Source organism: Ruditapes philippinarum, unplaced genomic scaffold (genome assembly GCF_026571515.1).
Source record: "Ruditapes philippinarum isolate M1 unplaced genomic scaffold, ASM2657151v2 ctg62_1_1_1_1, whole genome shotgun sequence".
Taxonomy (NCBI): domain Eukaryota; kingdom Metazoa; phylum Mollusca; class Bivalvia; order Venerida; family Veneridae; genus Ruditapes; species Ruditapes philippinarum.
Window position 1 is genome coordinate 54,322 of NW_026865791.1, and position 11,880 is coordinate 66,201.

An 11,880-nucleotide genomic window follows, 5' to 3' on the forward strand; every position below is an offset into this window, starting at 1 on the left:
ACTTATTGAAGTTTTGTTTTGTTTTTCTGAGTAAATTTGCTAGATGCATTTTATATGTGTAAAAGTGTTTAACAGTTATTTAATCATTTGATTTTATGGTCAATGATCTGTGGGTCAATCTATTACTGCTTTTATGGCCAACTAAATGATATTGTCAATTTTGTGATCACATTTTTAACCTATCATAATCAACACAAGGTTAACATGGTGATAATGTAGTCAACTTAATGATCACATGATCTATATGATGATCACATGGTCAACTTGATGATCACATGGTCAATATGATGATCACATGGTCAACGAAATGATCACTTGATGAATATAATGATCACGTGATTAACTTAAGGATGGCATAATTAGCTACAAAATCTGTATTAAGTAAATATATCGAACACTTCTACAATACTTAGTGATCAAACAATTGACAAGGTGATCACATGATAGACAGATCACATAGTCAATTCAGTAATCATATTTGTTGTTTACTTAGTGATCACATAATCTGCTGAAAGATCACATGTTTTAGTTTGGCAAAGAAGTCTTAAGATTTACTCATTTTGTAAAGTACAGTGTATGTTGAAAAAAAATCTTACACTGAACCTAGTTGAAAATTATGTTGAGAATTTAATGGATGACTGGGCGGAGACTCTGTCTTGATTACTAGTTTCGTACCTATTGTACTTGTAAGGTTGCTAAAAATTATGTACATATATATACAACTGATTTAGTTGAAAATTCTGATTCTGCAGTGATGTATTTAGTGCATTTTATGTTTAAGACTGCATAAGTAGTTAAAGTTGGAATATTCATTGACCTTAGTAATTGCATTAGATTATTTCACATAAATATGATAAAAACAAGCTGTTGTTTTCTTTATAATAATGTTATAATGTATTTTAGTGCTTAAAATTTTTTCATATTATCTTTAGTCAGTTTTTTAAAATTTTTAACTAGTCGAGTCAAATTTCAGTGAAGCTGATAGATGTGTAGATTTTATATTTTTTGTTACTTTTGTCGTGCAAATCAGTTTATACTTGTTTTTTTTTTTGTTTACATTTTTTGTTCAATATACCTGTATGTAGCATTCTTATTTTCCTCCTTCCCCACATCTAAGATTCTCTTTTTCCCCACAACTACTATACCTGGCTGGTGTGTCTGATGCTGTCCATAGACAATTGTAACATTCACCATTCAATGTTTTCTAATAATGCAAGCTTCTTTATACTTAGGCAGAGCATAATTTTGGATTATAGATTTTAAAAAAAACGTCCTTGACCCTAAAAATAACCTTGACACTCAATGTTGTTATGTTTTCAAAATTCAGGTAATTTCAGTATTGCGGCAAATGTGTTTCACATACACATCTTGTTATCATACATATATGTTGTTAGGAGTAAAGATAAATCCTCTATTAGTTTCTATTAATTTGCTTTTATTCAGATCACTTTCTTTTAATTTGCCTTTATTCAGATCTATTTCTTTTAATTTGCCTTTATTTACTTTTATTCAATACATTACTTTCTGTTTATTTGCCTTAATTTAGTTCCTCATAAATACATTACTTTTAATTTGCTTAAATTCAGTTCCGCTCAGATGCAAAGTTATTACTTTCTATTAATTTTATCTTAACTACCATTACATGATAATGTATCTTAGGTGTATTAATGACAAAGTTGTATTTAATATGTTCAAAGACTTTTAGTGCCAGTAAATATATTTTTACTTTTCTTTAAGTAAATATTAGGGTCTTACAATAAGAAGCAATCATCATTTTGAAAGCGAAGTTAAATGGCACTTGAATAGACATATTTGATATTATATGTTATTTTAATTGGATATTTTTTTATTATCAGAAATGAATCTACATTTTTCATGATGGTACTGGTAGTTAATTAAATTTTTATGTTACCAGAAACAAACAGTGATTTGACCCACATGAATGCTGGTTTGACCTTGTTGTATACCATACTTCTCTAAAGCAGCTGTAAACAGGCCAGTCTCATAGAAGTCTTTCAAGACTTATCTAACTTGTGATTGGTTGAAAAAGTTCAAATACAATGTTATCTAGCTTCTGATTGGTTAAAATGACAATTTAATGTTATCTAGATTGTTATTGGTTGAAAGAAGTAAATCCAACGTTATCTAGCTAGTGATTGTTGAAAAAAAAAGCAATTCAATGTTATCTAGCTTATGATTGGTTAAAAAGAAAAAGATTGTTAATGTTAGAATTATTGCATATCAGTTTTGTGTGTTTCACGCCTTGTCAGACCATTCATACTTGTTAAAACTAATTGTTATGATTTTGTTTAATGTAAAAATTCCTTATTAAAATGTTTGTAAAAACTGTTTGATTTTTGTTATTCGATTGTTAGTTTAAGCTGGTTCCCAGGTTTAAGCATATTTATTTTTGCACATTGTGGTGAAAGCTTGAAGGTAAAATGAACCACTTTCAAGTCCGCTTCCTGGAACCAACCATTATTCATTTAGTGTCATATGAGGGGACTTCCGTTACCGAGTGGTTAAAGTGGCTGTTTTCATACCACACGACCTTCACCACTGGGTTTGCATCCCGCCAGTGACATTTGAATATCATGTCAGGAAGCTACCGAGGTAGCTTGTGCAACGTCGTTGATTATACTCAGGTGCCCGTCCATGCCTGACATGCACAGTCTTTTTCTACCAGTAATGATGACCAGTCACCATATGACCTATACTGTACGTGTTAGTGCAATACAACACAACGAAATAAGTGTCGTATGAGGAAACGTGAGATATGATTCAAAATAAAAATTATAAATTTGACATTGCATGTTATGGTTTATACTTCGCTATGGTTTTCAAGGTAAGAATGGGAATCAAATTTCTTTGTCAGTTGGTTTCAAACAGTGTAATGACCTTTATTTTGCTAAAATTTTTCAATATCTCATCGGAAACATATGAGATAGATTTTTATCGTGAGGTTCTTTACTTCTGAGGCAGGAATGCCGTTCATTATGACGAGATGATGATGATGATGATTTAGTGCTGAAAACAGGGCAAATATACTATGTCTAATATGTTTGACTTATGTAAGCATTACCAAATTTGCATGTTTATTATTCATTTATGTACCCTGAAGAAGGTTGTTCAGCCGCAACGTTGGTATATTAAAGGGAATTTTAAGAATTTGCATTTTACTATTTACAAATTTGCATGAAGAATACAAAGATATGCTGGTAAATATTTATTGTATGCTAAAGCTTTTTCATTCAGTCACGGGGAACCTTATCAGTCAAAATACGGCATCTTATCATATACAACTCTCTTTGCTTTGTTGTAGGAAGCCATCACTTGTTGATATTACAGTTCGATGTAAATATGAAGGAAGCTCTACATGTAGCCGGAACAATTGTAACAAACCTCTTACTTTGCAAACAAATCTTGAATTGAACTTTTCATTTCGTAATAATAGTACCTACTTAAGATTCATAAGACGTGTTGTCCTTTCGACACATGAATGTTTAAGCAAGTCGCATATCTACTATATACGTGTTATACATTTTCTTGCATCTTCATTTTAGCTAATGATCGTCCATGCAAGGGACTTTAATCTTGAAAGGATAAATAGGGAATTCAAATAAAATATATATGCTTACCTCCCTTTGTCTATATTTAAAGTATTGTGCGTACATGCTACATGCATTATGAATTCTAGTCGGAACCGAATGTATGGTTACATAAATGCTCTAATATATAAACTAGACGGCCATTTTGTGGTAGGTTAGTTTTGAAGCAAACCCTAATCACAGTTACTGCACCAAAATTTAACATGGTTAACCAGAGATCTAGATAACTGTTATCTATGTCACTGTGTTAACCAAACGTGTCAACTACCACGCCATTCCTCCTTGTATCTAAACGTTCATAGAATTCTATGCAAAAACAAAAGCTGTTTCTAGAACATTATGTTTTGGAAGGCTTATGCCGTATACGTAAGTAACCGATTACGCCTGACAGAGAAGCATACGGGGGCATTTCCTTTCCAAAAAGGAGCATCAACTTCTACTCAAATGTTGCAATGTATTTTACTCTAAGGAAAAAAAATATCCACAAAGAAACTGTATCTTATCAACATCACTACTTAAACTAATTCTGTACGAATACCGGAATTGAACGTGTGCCACCAGTGTAGAGCCAGACCACCTAGCACATTTATGCAGTTTTCATCTTAACATCCAGGGCTAAAGTGAATAATGAACATTTTTAAAAATGAAATATGGGAAAATCGACTCACGAAATTCAGCAACATTAAGATTAAGAACCTATATTTCATGTGTTTGAGTTGGATCCCCACCCCTACAATTGTTTCAGCTGTTTTTAGAATAAAGACAAGTTTGCCGTTCTACATAATTATAACAGTTTGTGAAGTTAGCTGCATAGAATATGGTACTCTTTAAAATGACTTCAATATTTGCGAAGACAACTGTATATAATTCGTATAATTGAAATCCCAGCACGCTTTGTAAAAAATATAGAAAAATAATTTATTTCTTTAAAAAAAAATAGATTTCACTTTTTTAAGGCATCTTACGTGATAGAGTGGTGAAGAGATCTAGTCTGCATACGTTTGCAGTCTTCCTTATGAAGTTCCTTTTCAACTTTTCGGTCAATTCCAATTTAATAATAATCAGGCAGATATTCCGAATAAGAAGACAACAATGGTGTTCGAAGTATAACGGAAAGGGACGAAATGCATGATGTACGATGAGATCACAATCTAACAATCGGAACATCTCGGGTATTATCAATAAGTTCTTATCCGATGTTTAACGGAAAGGGCCGAGAAGAACTGTCCGACACTATTCGTCATACTTCGGAATCACTAAATGGCGAGTGATTAAGCACGTATCGGCCTCTATAAGGATTATAATTGTTTTCAAGTGGCTTGCTGGAGAAATATAAGAACGACACAATTGAAATGTAAACAATGTTTTAATTATTTGCATATCATCATTATATGCAATAATTTTGATTTAATTTTAAAAACTATACATGGCATACTAAAACGGTAACAAATAGTGTGAGTGAAACCTCGGATAAATTTGTGAAAAAGAGAACAAAATAGATTATTAACTATAATGAATAACAATAACACAGATGCACAAAAAAACGGTCAACGGAATTTTTCCAAAAATTGGAATACTATAATACTAATTTAATCGTATAAGGCTAAAAGTTAATGGTTACATTTAATTTCTAATTTCATGTACATACATATACACGACACGTGTAATTAAATATGTTTAGAAAAGTAACATAACTAGGTTTAAGATGAAATAGTTAACATGTTCAAACATACTACAAACATGATCGGGACATACAGAGTAACAAAGTAATAAAAAGTCCATTCTAATGTACCCCTACGTCATCATAATCGGGAAACATCGGTATTTTTCGTAATCCTCCGTGACATCGCACCTTGCATTATTTAGAAATACATAAATTATATAATGATTTTTGAGGGCGACAATGGTACTTTTAAGGGCTTTTTTTGCCATCATACATGTAAATACATCGATATCATTTTAAGTTTAAAATAATAGGAGAATGGATAACCTCCACATAATTATAAAGCAATCAAACTTTGCAAAAACGTATGTTATATGGTTCTAAATATAGCTATTATAAAAGCGTTTCGAAAGTTACAAACACTTTAGACAAACGTCTTTATTATTCAATTTGTAGAAATAAAGGTAAATTAGGAGACACATGTAGTAAATGTAAAATCGTCACTTTTGCACGTGTCCTATAAGGTCTGTTAACTCGTTTTTTTGCTAACACCTTTGCAATAATGATATTTATAATCGAAGAAAGGCATGATAACACACTATGAAATACGTAAACTAACGAAAATACTCCGACTGACAGTATTAATTTTAAAGCACTGATTAAAATGATTAAGGACGTCAACAATTTTCATTTTAATATAGAAAGCTGCGGTCAATTTGTGTAAGCAGAAAAAAATACTTAGTTTATTTCTTATTACATCCGTTTTGCAAATATGACGTCATTCAGTTATGTGTCAAATGCATTTTTATCTCAAAAAATATTTATGATCTTCAACTAGACATTTTCATTAAAGAAAAAGTATTTTGGCACAAAAAAACCCCACAAAAAAACAGAAATCATTGTTGCATTATATGGTACTATACAATGTATTTCGTATAATATTCACTGCCGGGAATGGCCTAATATGATGGTGAAAAAGTTTGTTGCACACTTCAAAGCTATCCTTTATATATTGGTTTTACATGTATATGAAGCACAAAAGTGTTTAAAGCAGCACGCTTCTAGTTAAATGTTATTTTTCATAACATTTTTTAAAATGTATTTAAAAGTAAAAAAAATGCTATCTGATGAAACAAGAAAATGCAAATAATTTACACGTTGCAAACGACACTTAAAACCTACAAAAATTACCAAATGTAGGTCAGAATATGCCGAAAAAAAGACCTTATTGCGTTAGTCACGCAAAAGGAAAATGATGTTAAATATTGTAACAAATAAAATCAGTCGTTAATTTCATAGAACATGTAAATTATTTCTTGAATTGTAAATATTTTTACTTTCTTTAAAACCTTAATACAATTTCCTCAAGGCAGATTTTTCTTGAAATATTTTGGCTCATCTGGAGGCATGCAGCTTTAAAACAAACGTGTTTCTTATTAATATACTAATTCATCTGGTTTCTATTGTACAAAATGTATTTTTATATAAAATTACTAACCAAAGATCAAAATAAAAGATGTACCGTAAATACATTTCTGTTACAAACAAAAAATAATTATTTCTCATTAATATATTGAAATAAGGCAAATGCATGTACACAAAATTATCTTAATTTCGGTTTATAGGAAATATAAAAGTGTAAACGGTACAATATGACATTTATGAATCTAAATACAGATTTAATATGTATAAAATACCATGACATTTAAATGTTTTTCTTTAACATGAAGTCATAACTTTAATAAGCATCTAATGTTATGGCAAGAAAAAAGAATGATGAAACAAGAGGGCTAAAAAAGGTAATGAACTTTGTTATTTTGCCATTTAAATAACATTTTGACATGTACAATCAAGTGGGTTGTGTATTTATTCAAGCATCTGTAACATGAAACATATAAGACATTTTCAAAAAACAAAAATATTTCTCAAGGATATTATTTTTAAAAAAAGGTAGAATTATTTTATTTATATTATTAGTCACGTGTTCTTAAAGGGGCTACACTGAGGTCTGACGGGTAATTTGGTGTCCAAAAAAAATGTATACAAATTTCCCCACAAATCACAATATTATGACTAAAATAACAATAACTTACACTTTAACCAACCCTCTAACAACAATTATGCTAGAAAATGCATATTCACATTAGCTTTTGATGCAAAAATGAAAGTTGGTTTTCCCAGACATGTTTACAGAAGTTACCCACAATTCATAGGGTAATAACTAAAATACGCAACGGACATTTTTGGAACAACAGAGTAAACGGGGGGTAAAAAAAAGTCTATTGATTTTTTCTCAACTCTCTAACCTATCATGTTTATATAACTTGAGTATAACGAAGAAAAACTGTATAAAAGATAATCAAGGTAGCAATTTCGTAGTCTTGAAAAATCAAACGCCAGCGAAGCGGGTCATTTTCTAGACAAAACGGAAAGATATTATATACATGTACAATTATTTTCATTGACATTTCAGTTTCAATTTCAATATTCTAAGGCAAACATAATGCATCGGTGATATTTATACTAAAACGAGCACAGTGTAATCACACTAATAAAAGTATTTAACGCTATCTATAACGTATTTAAATCAAATACAGTTAATGACATGTCTCATTTGATTTGATTGTTTGTATTTGGGATGGAGTGGGGGTTACGTCACACAAAACTGTGTAGGTCATTTTTGCGACTCTTCAGTTTTACTGGTGGAGGAAGAACTCAGGTGCCCCCTTTGCAAAATTGTTTCTGGCACAAACGGGCATCTGTGTATGTAATGAGTGACGTTTCGTAGGCTATCTTGATAGGATCGTACATACACGTTCCACACACAATTACATCATATTCATACCATAGGCAAAATTAAATGCACGTTTCCTATTGTAACAATATGAAACCCCAGAAAAAAACCTATGAACTAGCTTCTGAATGTGGCATTTCTATCGTTATTTCATAAAAGCACCCCCCCCCTCCCTCCCAAAAAAAAAGAATGAATACATCAATGGGCATGCTCTGAGTGTTGGTATTTATTACCTGCACTCCAGTTACGCACTGTGCATGTATATGAATTCGATTTAACTCTGACACGTTTTCAACAAAAAAGTCTTCAAACTATGATACAATAAATGTTTATGATTCTATTAGAAACTTGTTTAGAATTTAATGATTTTTTTGGTGAAAACGATATAGTTTACTTGTACTACAGATAAGATCAAAGTGCTGAAGGCACTGAAGAAAAAAACGGATAAACTATCACATTTTCACTCCAGTTTCACAGGTAAATTAATTTTATATGTCGCGGTTTACATCTAAATATCAGCTAACCTTTGCTTTTTGAGACTTTTGTTTTTGAAAAATAATCTAAACGAGTAAAATAAATCCTCTTTTATAGGCAAATAATTTAATAAGTAGCATCCCCGATTTCTCTTTCATAAATTGGCTTTAACAAATTCTTTTTCTATTCAAATATTAAGAACATTCTGTCAGTGACGTGTCCTCTACTTGAAATCTTCCTGGTGTGTTTTTTTTCGGTAACAGGAAGAAAATGACAGTCTGTTCGTATCATTCGGTAACAGGAAGAAAATGACAGTCTGTTCATTTGATCTTGACTGTGAAAAATCATATTTTGTGAACCAATTTATCCTGCCGATAAAGATTTTGCAAGCAATCTGGTGGTTTATGTTCTAGTGCTTACACTTAATTTTTAATTCCAAAGAACATTTCTTAGGAGACCTTTAACGTTTGATTACGGTATAATCACTATAATCGAAAATACTTAGGAATTAATTTTAATTCCTGTTACTGTGAAATTTTTCGTTCACGTGTTTAAAATACTTAAGTAGCTCTAAAATTTTCAAAACGATATCCAGTATTTCCGAAACAATTTACAAAGGCTTTTAATACACAATCTTATAAATTTTTAAAGTATTACGAGAACCACCCATTTAATCTCCAGAAATACATACGAAAAACAAGATAAATCAAAAGGCTGCAAGCTCTGTGGTATTTTCTGATCTTTGCAATATAAATCGCACTGTACAACTGTATTATTTTCCTGTATAAGTTTATTCTTATGTACTATAATTCTTCTTCTTGCTTGGTACCAGAGATTGAAACATTTTGCATGACTAGAGTTGCATCAAAAATCATTTATGTTCATTTTTATGACAGCCACACTTTATCCTTGCATATCGTGGCTATTTCCTTAACAAAGAAACTTTATAAAAATAATTGCCTTGAATTGGATTTGAACCCCAGACACACTAAACGAGCGCGTTACCCTTGCACCACGGAGAAGATATACGAACAATGCCTGAATAAAATCAAGTAATACTAAATTTAGATTTTTCACTGCATTTCGGGTTAATTTCGAGGTTTTTTGTTCAAGATAAACCTGTTCTTTAACATTGATGTAAATAATTTAACAAAAATATTCTCGCCAAAACAGTCCGACATGTATATATTCCACTACTCGACAGTCAGATTTATTTGTGAAATTGAATGAGATTGAATGTTAGCTTTGTATTTCCTAATCTTCGATCAGAAATACAAAAAGGAATGGTAACATTCAATGAATACAACACCCACACGACCAAGCAAAACAGGACCACAGCTAAATTATCAATGAAAACATTAATTTCAGGCTTTCAAGTGGTAAATAAAAAGAATAAACAACAAAAATGAAAAACAGGAAGAAAGAAGAGACAAAAGTAGAGAAAAGTAAAGGTTTTCGTGCTATAAAGAAAGAAAAGCAGCGTTTCTCTCCCTAATTTATTTATGCAATGAAATGCATCCGATCAATATTTAGTCATTGTAGTTTTTTTGAAACCAGTCACTCGTGTTTTCAAAATAGTCGGGAAATGAACCCGACTTTTTTTATCAAAAACATTTACAAAACTATTAACAATGAGTATGCCATGATAAACAGGCTATAAGGAGTAAAAACAATGGTTTATATATGCATTGCCCTTTACGTCTAGGAGTTGGAAGTATTATAAAACATAGTTTAAGCAATGGTTGTTGTATGAGGTGAGGTTAATAATATTTTACTGAATTCTTAAAGTTACTTTTACTTACCTGCCCTTCACATTTGTCTTGCTGTATCATGATTTTTTTTTGTTTCGTTTAAATTTGAAAGAAAAGTTAGGGTTTTTAAAAAACAACAACTATATAATCAGTTTTTAAGTTTATTTCACTAGTCACGGCAATAACCCTGCTGTGGAAGCTTGACTATGTCGGGGGCTGCGTCATGTGAACGTTGCCGTCGCCTTGATTGTCTTTATTCCAGTTTTTCCTTTTTTACTCTTATAACGCTCTCAATTTCTTTTCCACCGGGAAGCTTTCAATATATTGGTAACATTAAAGCACAGCTCAATTGACCCATCACTAGTACGGAGGCCTTCCAATAAGAAAAAAATTATCAGGATATCTGCTAAAAATCAATAATGATAATAATAATATTAATAGAGCCAGATTGTAACTCTTTTCCGACCTTCTGATAATGTTTCCATGTGCATGAAAACAGGTATCAATTACCTATAGTTTTGAATGTCTAGATCAAAACATAAGTAATCTTTTCATCAACAAAGTTTACATCCAATGCGGATAAAATATGCAAGTATGTATGTAAAATGATAAATATTAAATTTCAGATCTATCTAGCAAAGGAGATCGATTTTTTTTCTTAAAGAATTTTAATTATGTGCACTAGACATACATTAGAAATATTATCTAATAAAGTTGAAGCCTAAATGTCCTATAATGAGGCCGGATTCATTCTCTATTTAGCCAGTGCTTTCAGTGCTTTGATCAGAGTTAAAGAGAAAATTCTGGAATAACATTCTGTGTGTGCATGTGATTTATATGCTTACAATACTCAAATTCATGTTCGTTGTATAAAAGGTATTACGAAGTTTTTTTTCCTGAAACGGGTGTCAGATAAACCAAAGTGAACCTTTGAAATAGGACCCATTACACTGATTGACAAAGTAAATTTTCTTAGCCTAGATATCATGATATTTTAACCATTACAAAGTTAATACATAATATTTAATAATTACACGAAAGCTCTCAAATTAACATAGAATATTTGTAAAATTTGTGTATGTCAGTTTCGAACTCCGTACGTTTAGCTAAATTCATCATTGTAATGGAGAAAAAAACATGATTACAACAGTGTAATGCTTTAAATATATTGAAATTGCTTTTGAAAGATTTTTCTCACAAGAACATATGTGAACAACAAGAAATTTAACAAACAAACCCATTATTTGCTTTTAAATTTATGGATTGTTGGTATATTCCGGTTTCGCACTTTCGTTGCTGCCGATACACAAAAAATTCTCCGTTTCGCTTTTTAGTCATCCCGAGAATCATCACGTGACCGTTGTTTTTATTCAGATTTGCAAACTGAGGGTGTTTAAACGCTTTTCCCACAAAATTGGAGAAAATATGTATTTCAAACGACTTGCCAATCCAAAGAACACATATCAATGTATCACTGATTCTGTTTGAATGTCCCTAACTCGCAGGTAACAAAAAAATATCGGTTCGTGAAATTTTACTTTTTTTTGTGACATTCGGCCGTACCTCAGTGGAGTACCTTTAAGAAATATT